The sequence below is a fragment of the Penaeus vannamei genome, chromosome 38 (assembly GCF_042767895.1).
Source record: "Penaeus vannamei isolate JL-2024 chromosome 38, ASM4276789v1, whole genome shotgun sequence".
Taxonomy (NCBI): domain Eukaryota; kingdom Metazoa; phylum Arthropoda; class Malacostraca; order Decapoda; family Penaeidae; genus Penaeus; species Penaeus vannamei.
The window spans coordinates 10,814,488-10,826,987 of NC_091586.1; the positions used below are offsets into that span (position 1 = coordinate 10,814,488).

Genomic DNA, 12,500 nt, shown 5'->3' on the forward strand with positions numbered 1-12,500 from the left:
TTTTAATCCTCCTCCTTCCCTCCCTTTCCTTGTAATCCCTTCCCTCCCCTCCCCCCCCTTACTGTAATCCTCTCCCTACCTCTCCTCCCTTGTACCCTTTCCTCCCCTTCTCTGACCCGGAATTAGGCAGAGGATTGAAGATGGATAAGAGAATATTAGGATTCCGAACGCAGTGGGATTTGTGGGTTATTATTATTATTATTATTTGATTAGGAATGAGGAATCAGGAATGGGGTTTTCGGGGTTAGGGATGTTTTTTCAGGATTAGGGGCGAATTTTCGGGATTGGGAATGGGGTTTTCAGGATTAGGGGCGAATTTTCGGGATTGGGAATGGGGTTTTCAGGATTAGGGGCGAATTTTCGGGATTGGGAATGGGGTTTTCAGGATTAGGGGCGGATTTTCGGGATTTGGAATGGGGTTTCCGGGATAAGGGATATTTTTCGGGATTAGGGACGGAGTTTTCGGGATTAGGAATTGGGTTTTCGGGAATGGGAATGGAGTTTTCGCAATTAGGACTTATTTTTTCGCAATTAGGAGTGGGATTTTCAGGATTAGAATGGAATTTTCGGGAATTGGAACGGATATTTCTCAATTAGGATTTTTTTTTCGCCATGAGGAGTGGAGTTCTCGGCATTAGAATGGAATTTTCTGGAATGGGAAGGGATTTTTCGCAATAAGGAACGGAATTTTTTGGACTAGGAGAGGAGTTTTCGAAATAAGAAATGGAGTTCTAGGCCTATGATTCGCAATAAAGGAATTAGGAACTGTATACATTAGGATTAGGAATGGGATATGCGGTGCCGAGAATGGGTTTTATAAGCGGAATAACGGAAGGAATTTGTAGGATAAGTAAATGTGATTTTTTTATTTTTTTTTTTATTTATTTTTTATTTTTTTTTATTTTTTTATTATTATTTTTTTTTTTAGGTCTGGGGTAAAAAAAAACGTGTATTGCAGAGTACGTAGGTAATGCGGTCAGGTCCGGCGAGAGACAGCGACTTTATCTCCCTGGTAAACCTCAAGCCACAGTTCCTGTATCATTTTTAGGACTGCCTCTGTATTTTATTTCAGAGTCTCTGGGTCGTTGTATAAGTGTGGGAATTGTTAGAGTGTTGTTGTTTGTATTCGTGTTTTCTCTTGTATTTTATATTAATGTTGGTATTCGTTGGTTGAGGTGTTCGATTGTGTAATGAATATTTGGGGATAGACTTTCTCTGTTTGTCTGTCTGTCTGTCTGTCTGTCTCTCTCTCTCTCTCTCTCTCTCTCTCTCTCTCTCTCTCTCCCTCTCTCTCTCTCTCTCTCTCTCTCTCTCTCTCTCTCTCTCTCTCGCTCTCTCTTTCTCTCGCTCTCTCTTTCTCTCTCTCTCTCTTTCTCTCTCTCTCTCTCTCTCTCTCTCTTTCTCTCTTTTCTCTCTCTCTCTCTCTCTCTCTCTCTCTCTCTCTCTCTCTCTCTCTCTCTCTCTCTCTCTCTCTCTCTCTCTCTCTCTCTCTGTCTGTCGATAGATTTAAAAGGATTGTCGATTGATGTAAAATAATTGTCGGTAGATGTAAGATGACTGATGATAGATGTATAATGATTGTTGATAGATGTAAAATGATTGATGGTAGATGTAAAGTGCTTTAGGATAGATGTAAAGTAATAGTCGATAGATGTAAAGTGATTGTCGATAGATTTAAAATAGTTGTCGATAGATATAAAATAATTGTTTAGAAGTATTAATTGTTTAGAAGACTTTCTGAATACCGGACGAAGGCGGGAAGGAGGATGTGGAAGAGAAGTAAAGGTAATGGGAGGGATGGATGGAGGAGGGGGAGAGTGAGGGAGAGGGGAGTAAGGGAGGAGGAGGGATGGGTGGAATAGCGGGTAAGGGAAGGTGGAAGAGCGGGGTAGAGGTATGTGGAAGATTTTGAGTGGCGTGTGGGAAAGTGGAGGGTAGGAAATGGTGGAAGAAAAGGAAAGAGGTATTCAGGAGATGGGGCTAGAATGAGTGGAAGGGAGGGGAGGGTGGGTGGAAGGTGCTGGTAAGTGAGGATGAAAGAGAGGTCAGGCGTGGATAGAAGAGAGTGAGGGGGGATGAGAGGAAGGGAGAGTTGAACAAGTGGAAGAAGAGGGGGAAAGGAGTAGGTGGAAGAGAATGGAAGGAAACGGGGATCGTGATGGAGTTTGGGGAAAAAAACCCGACTTCATTTGGACATAAAGACGGGCGGAAAATATACGAAATCATACACGTAAAATACTTCCTCGTCCACCAATCCACCTTTTCGCGTCAGAGGAACAAACAGGTGTGAGGGAACCGCTGCTGTTACGTAATGGAGAAGGGAATCCCCCCCGGGCGGCCTACAGGACCCCTCCTCCTCCTCTTCCTCCTCTCCTCTCCTCCTGCTGCTGTTGCTCCTCCTCCTCCTATTCCTGTCCCTCCTCTCCTTGCCTCCTTTTCTTCTCTTCTTCTCCTCCTCTCCTTTTCTTCATTCTTCCTCCCCCTCCTCCTCTCCTTCTTCTTCTTCTTCTTCTTCTTCTTCTTCTTCTTCCTCCTCCTTCTCCTTCTCCTTCTCCTCCTCCTCCCCTTCCTCCTCCTCCTCCTCCTCCTCCTCTTCCTCCTCCTCCTCCTCCTCCCCTCCCTCCTCCTCCTCCTCCACCTCCTCCTCCTCCTCGTCCTCCTCCTCGTCCTCCTCCTCCTCCTCCTCCTCCTCGTCCTCCTCCTCCTCCTTATCTCCTCTCCTTCTCCTCCTCTCCTTATCTCCTTTTCTTCTCTCCTCTTCCCCCTTATTCCTCTTCCTCCTCTCCCCCTCCTCACCTCCTCCTCCTCTCTTCCCCCCTCCTCCCCCGCCCGCCACCCCCCCCCCCCCCTTACCTACCGCTACGCCTACAGCAGGTCTCGAGCAGCCTCCGCGTCCGTTAAATCAGCTGACCGACCCGCCGGAGCTGCAGGTCAGGTTTTACAGCAGGTCGGCGTAGCGAGGGGGGGGGGGTGAGGGGGGAAGGGGGACAGGTAAGGGGAGGGGGAGGGGGGAAGGGAGGAAGAAGAGGGGGAGGGTGAGGGGGAAGGGGAAGGGTAAGGAAGGGGTGAGGGGGGAAGGGGGAAGGGAGGAAGGGGAACGTGGGGGGAAGGGAGGAAGGGGAAGGGGAAGGGCAGGGGGAGGGGGGAGGGGGAAGGGGAGTAGCCTACATGTCTGAGTTGCAAAAGGTTTTCGGTTTGTCTGTTAACGCCCAGGCCTTCGAGTGGCTGCATTAGCTTTTTTTTTATTTCTTTCTTTTCCGTTTTTTGTTTTTTCTTTTATCTTTCTTACTTTCTTATTTTTTTCTGTCTTTTGTCTTTCTTACTTTTTTTTACTTTTGTATTTCTTACTTTTCTTTTTTTTTTTGTCTTTCATACTTTTCTTCTCTAGTTTTTATCGTTTCTTTCCTACTTTTCCTGTTGTTTCCTTATTTACTTTTTCTGCTTTTCTTTGTCTCTGCTTTCTCTTTTTCTCTTACTGAGTGTTTTTGTATATTTTATTGAGATTATATATTTATATATATATATTTTTTCCCCACCGAATAGTATCTTTGAGTGCCCCCCCCCCCCCAATATGTTCCCTCTTTCTCCCGAACAATTTCCTGGATATAATTTAGATACTGAAATATTTAAATATACCCGTAATATGACTTACATATGACGTAATATGACTTAATATAACTTACTTCCCCTGTACCCCTTTTTACTTTTTTCCCCGAATATTTTCATGGATATATTTTTTCCCTCTTTGTTCAGCTTTTAACCCGAATATTTGCCCCGAGAACGTGTTTTTTCCCCCGTTTTTTTCCCCGAATATTTTCCCCGTGGCAGTCGGTCGGTCGTACATTCCAGAGTGAGGGAGCCTGTTCGGGATTACGCTTTTTATCGTCGTCTTCTCCGTATTACACTTTCTCTCGTCTCTTTTCTTCTCTTTCTTCGTTTTTTTTTCTCTCTTTTTCTTCTTTATGTCCATTTCCTTTTTTTTTTTTTTGTCAAGTTCTTCCATTCCGTCTCCTTTTCTCTTTTCCACTCTCCTTCTCCTTCTCCTACTTCTTTTTTTTCTCTTCCTCTCCCTCTCTTGCTCCCACTCCATCTCCCTTTCTCATTCCTACTATTCTCCCTCTCCCTCTCCCACTTTGTCTCCCCCCTTTTTATTTTCTTCTCCTCTTTCTCTCTCTCTCCTCTCCCCTCTCTCTCTCTCTCTCTCTCTCTCTCTCTCTCTCTCTCTCTCTCTCTCTCTCTCTCTCTCTCTCTCTCTCTCTCTCTCTCTCTCTCTCTCTTTCTCTCTCTCTCCTCTCTCTCTCTCCTCTCTCTCTCTCTCTCTCTCTCTCTCTCTCCTCTCTCTCTCTCTCTTTCTCTCTCTCTTTCTCTCTCTCTTCTCTCTCTCTCTCTCTCTCTCTCTCTCTCTCTCTCTCTCTCTCTCTCTCTCCCTCTCTCTCTCTCTCTCTCTCCCTCTATCTCTCCTCTCTCCTCTCTCCCTCTCTCTCTCCTCTCTCTCTCTCTTCTCTCTCTCTCTCTCTCTCTCTCTCTCTCTCTCTCTCTCTCTCTCTCTCTCTCTCTCTCTCTCTCTCTCTCTCTCTCTCTCTCTCTCTCTCCCCCCCCACTAGCTCTCCCTCTCTCTCTCTTTCCCCCTCTCCCCTCATCCCCCTACCCCATCCTCCCAGACGGGGTATTGGGGTTGGGGAGATATGAAGTTTGGAAAGCTGTGAGGTTCGGGAAGCCAGCATTTAGGTTATTTCAGAGGAATTCAGAGATTGGGGTGGAGGGCGGGGTTGGGGGGAGGGAAGGGAATGTGGAGTTGAAGGTGGAGAATCGCCGTAGAAAATAATATATGTTTGATTTCTGGAGAAGTGGTTGTTTTGAGAGCATGTTGAGGGGGGTTGGGGATGGGGTGCGGGGGGTGCGTATGGGAGAAGGGGAGGGTGAGGGGCGGAGAGGGTATTCCGTTGCTTATATACGGGGTTGGGGGTGGAGGGTTGGAGGGGGCCTTGGTGGTGACGGAAGGGAAAGGGTGGTTGGAGGGGGGGGGGAGGGGGTCCAGGAGGATGAGGTAGTGACGTTAATAAATGATTCCCATCCATTTGAATTAGCGATTGCAACCTTCAGCGAAATCTGTATTTCCGTCAATTCAGCACCACCGCGTGCAGTGTTGCCATAAGAGCGGTCGTGGTGTTCGTCTCCAAATGGGTGTGTATAACTTTCTGGTTTTCGGTGAGGGGTTAGGGAGAGGGGGGAGGGGGGAAAGGGGAAAAGGGGGAATGGGGGAAAGGGGAAGGGGGGGGGGTGACATGGACACAAGGCTGACCAAAAAGAAAAAAAAAGAGTGCATTTTGTTTTTTGTTTTTAAATATATTTCTGGTGATTTTTCTGACAGCTGATGATTTAATGATGAGCTACAACACCTGCAACCGAGAGCAGTTTTTTTTTCTCATATACCTTTCTCTTTTTCTTTTTTTATGCTGCATTCCCAGTTCCGCACCTCTTTCACTCTCTGTTTCTTCTTCCTCGCCTTGTCTCTATTTATTCTTCCTTCTCTTGTTGTTTCTCCTCCTTCCCTTCCTCTTCCTCTTCTTTCTCCTTTTTCTTCTTCTTCCTTCCCCTTCTCCTTTCTCTTCGTCTTCCTCTTTTACTCCCTCCCTCCTCTCTTCTTCTTCCTCCTCCTTCCGTCACACCACCCCTTCCCACTCCCCCTCCCTCCCTCCCTCCTCCCTCATCCCCCCTCTTCCTCCTCCTCCTCCCCTCCCTCCTTCCTTTCCTCCCTCCCTCCTCGTCCTTCCTCCCTCCCCGTACCCCCTCGTCTGAGCGAGCCTGTAGGGAAGGGCTGTTGTGAATGAAACCGGCGGCGGGCGTGTCCTTAACCGGTTTGGGATTTTGAACCGGTTTCTGAGTCACATATTTCCGCTCTCGCTCCACGGGGTCTCGTGTCAAGTACATGACTAGGGTTGTCGGTTCTCTCTCTCTCTCTCTCCCTCTCTCTCTCTCTCTCTCTCTCTCTCTCTCTCTCTCTCTCTCTCTCTCTCTCTCTCTCTCTCTCTCTCTCTCTCTGTCTGTCTGTCTATCTGTCTCTTTCTTTCTCTATGTCTCTGTCTCTGTCTCTCTGTCTCTCTCTGTTTCTCTGTTTCTGCCTGTCTCTGCCTCTGTCTATGTCTGTCCGTGTGTGTGTGTGTGTGTGTGTGTGTGTGTGTGTGTGTGTGTGTGTGTGTGTGTGTGTGTGTGTGTGTGTGTGTGTGTGTGTGTGTGTGTGTGAATGTGTGTGTGTGTGTGTGTGTGTGTGTGTGTGTGTGTGTGTGTGTGTGTGTGTGTGTGTGTGTGTGTGTGTGTAAGTGTGTAACGCTAAGGATTTTTTTGTCAGTCGTGGAAAACTAAATATTTTGCTCATTTTTTGAGAAAGAATGCACTTATGTTGAAAAGTCACTAACATCGCACGGACATTAGAAAGAGAGGGAAAAAACAGCTTGTCAGTATTTATTTTTTCAATCTTGATCTTTTATTTCCGTTCTTTAGGAAGATCATTATCAGTCTTCGAAATGTGATTTTTTGATGAACTGGAAGGGCAAAAATTGCATTTGAGGTTGATGAAAAAACCGAACACGCGGGGAAAAGGTGACAATAAGAATCAAAGTCGTATACATATAAATAATGAATAAATAAATAAGACATAAATAATTACCAGTAAATTCTTTAGTAAGCAAGAAATTTCTTTTCCACTCATTCATTTTTTCTATTGTCGTTTTTTCTTCCTCCTTGAAGCAGAAGCAGACATCAGTTTTCACGACGATTTTTTTTTTTAATTTTCATTTTTTTTTTTTACCAAGTATACTTATGTAACAGTAAAAGGTAAAGACATTTTTATTTTGAAACTAGAACAAAAATTTAAGATGGGTGTAACTCATTATCATTAACATGCTGATATTTCACAGTTTAACATAATGGGATTTAGTAGTTTTACCAAAAGTATTCATAGAAACAGTTCCTCGTATCTTTTGTATACTCAACAGATCGACATTCAAAACTTTAAAGGTTAAATTTAGTAGAGCATCGAGCCCAGCTGGTGTTCCCGTGAGTCTGTGTTGATAAAAGGTTTATACTATGCTAGGTTACGTCGGGATAGGTTAGGCTAGGTCATGGCAGGGTAGGTTAAGTTAGGGTATATGTTACGGTACATTACGCTATGTGTGTCCAGAAGGGAGATACAGTTAGTGTGGGTTACTTATGTTGGACGTTAAGACAGCAATGTTGTCGAATGACGCCTGATTCTTATTTGCATTTCTTGGCTTAAAATATACATATATAATGCTTACGAACATCGCATGTAAGTTCCAGGTGTCCGATCTCGCATGTCGCAAATTCAGAGAGAGGGAGAGGGAGAGGGAGAGGGAGAGGGAGAGGGAGAGGGAGAGGGAGAGGGAGAGGGAGAGGGAGAGGGAGAGGGAGAGGGAGAGGGAGGGAGAGAGAGGGAGAGAGAGGGAGAGAGAGGGAGAGAGAGGGAGAGAGAGGGAGAGATAGAGAGAGAGATAGAGAGAGAGAGAGATAGAGAGAGAGAGAGAGAGAGAGAGAGAGAGAGAGAGAGAGCGAGAGAGCGCGAGAGCGCGAGAGAACGAGAACGAGAACGAGAACGAGAACGAGAACGAGAACGAGAACGAGAACAAGAGCGAGAGAGCGAGAGAGCGAGAGAGCGAGAGAGCGAGAGAGCGAGAGAGCGAGAGAGCGAGAGAGCGAGAGAGCGAGAGAGCGAGAGAGAGAGAGAGAGAGAGAGAGAGAGAGAGAGAGAGAGAGAGAGAGAGAGAGAGAGTACAAAATTGACATCGCTCTACTGGCTAAGAGCACTGTTATTATCAGCTGATTCCTTTGTCGTTGTGGCTGTTCCTCTGTGCAGTTTGCCTCCCTTCTGTGCACAGCGTTCTGTCTCTTACATAATGGTATGGGATATATTTTAACTTATACAAAGTACATACTTCTTTTGTATGCTCTGCGTTTCGTTTTGTTTGTTTGTTTTAGTTTGTTTGTTTACTTTTCCTTACTCTCCGACAAAATCCAGAAATGACGGATAGGTTGCATTCCAAAACGATGTTCTGCTCGAGTTGGATCGTATATGATATATGATATACCTTCATTCCGCTAGACTATGTTTATGATATGAAGGACATATCTGTAAATAAACTATGAACGCATGATACGAATAACTCATCAACTATTCAGTTTCGTAGCTGAGGGGGGGGGAGGGGGCTTCCCCGCCAAAATAGCAGGAAGAACCTTTGTTGACCGAAGGTGCGACTGAGGAAGAACTGGTGTTTTAATGTCATCGTATTTGTTGTTCATGAGTAGTAACCAAGCATATATATGTGTGTGTATGTGTGTGTGTGTGTGTGTGTGTGTGTGTGTGTGTGTGCGCGTGTGCCTGTGCGTGTGCGTGTGCGTGTGCGTGTGCGTGTGAGTGCGTGTGCGTGTGCGTGTGCGTGTGTGTGTATGTGTGTGTGTGTGTGTGTGTGTGTGTGACACACACTATATCACAACATATCAAATATACTGCAAATACCATACGTATCAATATATTTGACTGAATACGGACGCTGAGTATTTTGTTTCCGCATATTTCTACAGAAGCACCTCAGTCGAACACATACCTGTCGTGGCGAGGTGTTAATGCGCGCCAGACAAGCGGTTCCCGACCTCTTAGCGCCCGCGACCCCTTCCTCGAACCCCCGACGCACCCCTGACGCCCCGACTTCAGTCATTCCGCTTAGGATTCTTGAAACTACACATTTCTAGCTTAGGAAAAAAAATATGCCGGAATCTGTACAAACTCTACTTAAATTTAATCCAATATTCAGTGATATGGCTCCTTTGTATATTCTTGATATGGACGCTGAGAAATGCTTAGCAAATTGGCCGATATTATTTTTTCCAAAGGATTCGCGACTCCCCTCCACGCCCACGCCCACCCCACCCTATGCTAACTCTCTGCGACTTTGTTGTTGAGGAAACGATGTTTTAGAAGCCGAAGGTGAGTATGAACACTATGGCAAGTCTGGAATGTGTTGTGGTTATGTTGTGATGAGTACGTGGCACAGTGTTGTGGTGAGTATGTGGTTATAACAGTGTGGTAAAAGATTTGTGATGAGTATGCGGTTACAGTGTTGTGATCAATATAAACACTAGAGTTGTGGTAATGCGGCTATAGTGTCTAGGAGAATATGGAACAGTCGGTCGGTGTATGGTGCTGTTTAAGAAAAGGTAGCATTCGAAATCTCTGATGGAGCATGATCCGGCAGAGCGGAAGATGCACGCAGGGTGAGTGGGATCTTGCTAATAAGAGTTGGTGGAGGAAGCGAGAGATGAGGCAAAACTTAACGAGAGAGACACCGATACAGGTGGAATCTTGCCTTCCGGCTTGGCTGCGTGTGGGGATTTAGAAGCTTTCAAGTGGAATCTTGCTCTCGGGTTTGCGTGCGTGGGGGGACTGAAGGGCTTTCAAATCGTAGCTTTGCTTGTAGCGGAAGTGAGGACTATCTTCGGATTATTTGAGTGTGCGTTGTGTGCGCGTGTAGTATATTCAAGTAAGTTAAACTTTATTTTTTTTTCTCAGCTTCTTACCCTTAAGTTACTCTTAAGGGTAATTGGAATATAAAAAAAGCGACACAGTGGAAAACAATCATAGCTGGGAAAGAATCAACCCAAGAATTCGCAGAGAAAATGTGTACATCTGTATTAAAGATTCATGATAAAATTCCTTGAGCATGCGAAGTTTTGACTGCACTCGTGACCAGTGATGACTGATCTGTTGTTTTTTCTTCTTCGCCATGTTTAAAGCTTCACACGCAGGGCGAAAAGTGGGCAATTTGGCAACAGCGTAGAGCTGTTGGGCGGGCAGCGTGGCGCCGTGCTTGTATGGGGCGGCAGTTTGATTGGCAGCGTGGGACGGAGGGGCGGCGCGGGTGGCGGTCGCATCGGCCAGTCGACACACGCGAGGGAGTGTTACGTTACCGCGAAGTACCCCGATACCCGAGAGGCAGCGTCGGACCAACCCCGTGACAAGCGCCGTCGGAGATGCTGCGACGCTCACGAGGCGGCTGAGGACCAGGAGCCCACGTGAGTAACACGTTACCATGAGTAACCCGATGTCCACGAGGTAATTCATGACCGAAGCCAAGCGCTCGTTGGGAGGATCGATCCCGAGGCAGAATTCGCGGGCGCGGGCGGCGAGGGCGCGGCGGACCATCCCGAGTGAAGCAAAACTGAAACCGTAACTCTACCCTGAACGACGCTGCCGCCATAACCGGTGAGCGATCATTAATGGAACGTTCCGCAACGTTGCGTCACCACCGGATGTTTGTCGGCACGCGGGCGCTAACGACCTGGATGGGCGTTATGCGGGCGCGACCGGTGCCCCGCGTGGACCGCCGATTGGCTTGGAAGAAGACAGAAAAGGCCTTTGTTTTTCCGTCGATTTTATTGCTTACGCCGCTTTGACATCGGAATTTCAGGAAGAAGAAGAAGAAGAAGAAGAAGAAGAAGAAGAAGAAGAAGAAGAAGAAGAAGAAGAAGAAGAAGAAGAAGAAGAAGAAGAAAAAGAAGAAAAAACAAGAAAGGAAAAAAGTATAAGAAAAAGAAGGAAGAGGAGGAAGGAAAAGAAAGAAAGAAAGAGAATGAGGAATTTTCTCAGCGTTTGGATGTAGGTCACGGGGCACGGCGACCTTTTAAAAGCACGTGTTGCTCTGCCGGAGAATGCGAAGGAGATCAATGGAACTGCCATGCCAGCGGCGCACAGGCGGACCGGAGGGATTCCGCTCTCGGTTTTCGTCGCTGGAAGTGCGCGCGTTCTGTGCGGACGAGGGAGGTGTAGGTCAGTGTGCTTGTGTGTGTGTGTGTGTGTGTGTTTTTTTTTTTTTTTGGGGGGGGTGTATGTGTGTGTGTGTGTGTGTGTGTGTGTGTGTGTGTGTGTGTGTGTGTGTGTGTGTGTGTGTGTGTGTGTGTGTGTGTGTGTGTGTACATGTGCGTGTGTGTGTGTACATGTGTGCGTGTGCGTGCGTGCTTTTCATAGTCACGGCCATTTGACCCTCAGCATGACAGCGTATTGTGCGGTAACCCGAGTACCGAGGCTCCCTCACACTCGCCAGGAATCTCGAACATCACAGCAAACAACAGCATCCAAACAGTCGTCGCGCGGGAGACGACGTCGGGCGACCATTTTATTGGATAACTGAAGCCCGCGCAAAGGTCATGATCTGGAGAATACCGTGGAACCTTCGTGAAGGTGACAGCCATGAAGCACAGTACTACGAGCGTATCAAATTGCTAATGGACTAGACCTTGAAGCAAGACTCGTTCCACAGTGCCACGGCAGAAGCACGATGTAGCCTGTGACGTCATCACTTGCCCAGTAGCACACTGTACAGCCAGGGTCGGTCACCGTGGCACTCGGTGTACGTCACGCGGGAGAATGGCACTCCCGGGGCACTGCAGTCTCAAGAGGGTCTGGTCATCTTCTCTTCGAGTGCCTTGCTTGAGAATCATTGCCGATGTGCTGATTCTTTGTTTGTTGATCGTGTGCGGGCTCCCAGAACTTGTTTTTAATTATTTATTTGATTATGTATTTATTCATTTATGTGTGTGGTTGTTTAGGAAAAAAACACCAGACGAATTTACAAGAAGGTGAAAGTCGAAGGGACGAAGACTATATACTCACACACCATGTTTTGCACTTGCCAAACGAGACGTGTTGAAAATGTTGCACAAGGTTAAGGTGTTCTAGTGTTCCATGACGACGCGGAACAACTCTGACAAAGGGCATGGGGTGCGATGGGGGGGGGGCGAGGGGAGGAGGGAGGGGGAGACAGATAACCCTAACATGCTAGAGCAGAAGACGCTGGGTGTTGGGTTGCCATCTCGCCTCGTCATCTCCAAGGACAAGTCACGGCGGAGTGGAGGAGGAGGAGGAGGGCGAGGTGGACGACGAAGGCCGCGGCAGCAGTGGAGGTGACGACGACGACGACGACGACGACGACGACGACGACGACGACGACGACGACGACGACGACGACTGCGAGAACGAAGAAGAAGACGAAGATAACGACAAATAGAGAAAACAAAAAAGAAAATGAAATAAAGCAAAGAGCGAAAGGGAAAGCATTGGGAGCATTTAATAAGAGAAAAAGGAAAACAATAACGACAGCAACAGCAATAAGACCGTAGAGCAGACCGAGAAGCGTCTAAAGGAAGAAATATAGGGAAAGAGAAAGAGGGAATATAAAAAGAGAGAGAAAATGAGATGAGGAAGGATCCGAGAATTAGAGGACAGTAAAAGAAGAAAGGGAGAGAAAGGGGTAATGGAGAATAGAGATGAATGAAAGAAAGAGAAAATGAGAGAGTGGGGGATAACAAGAGAGAGAGTTAATGAATGAGTGAGTTTAGCAAGTGAGTAACGAAGGCAAGAATGGAGTAAGGAAGGAAGATAGGAAGGAAGGGTAGGGCGAGGGAAGGAGAGAGTGAGTAAGGGTAGGGTG

The 12,500-nt window shown here is 46.9% G+C and overlaps 1 protein-coding gene across 3 annotated transcripts in view; it reads left to right on the forward strand.

Annotated features, from left to right (window-relative positions):
* LOC113825996 (ATP-binding cassette sub-family C member 5) overlaps positions 1 to 12,500 on the forward strand; it is a 114,827-nt gene that overhangs the window by 27,289 nt on the left and 75,038 nt on the right. Inside the window, exon 1 of one of the 3 annotated variants that reach the window (XM_070116086.1) lies at positions 10,062 to 10,086. The exons of the other annotated variants lie outside the window; for them this stretch is intronic. The gene's annotated coding sequence lies outside the window, so the exon portion shown is untranslated. Of the gene's footprint in view, positions 1 to 10,061; positions 10,087 to 12,500 lie in introns of those variants that run through there. 3 annotated transcript variants of the gene reach the window in all.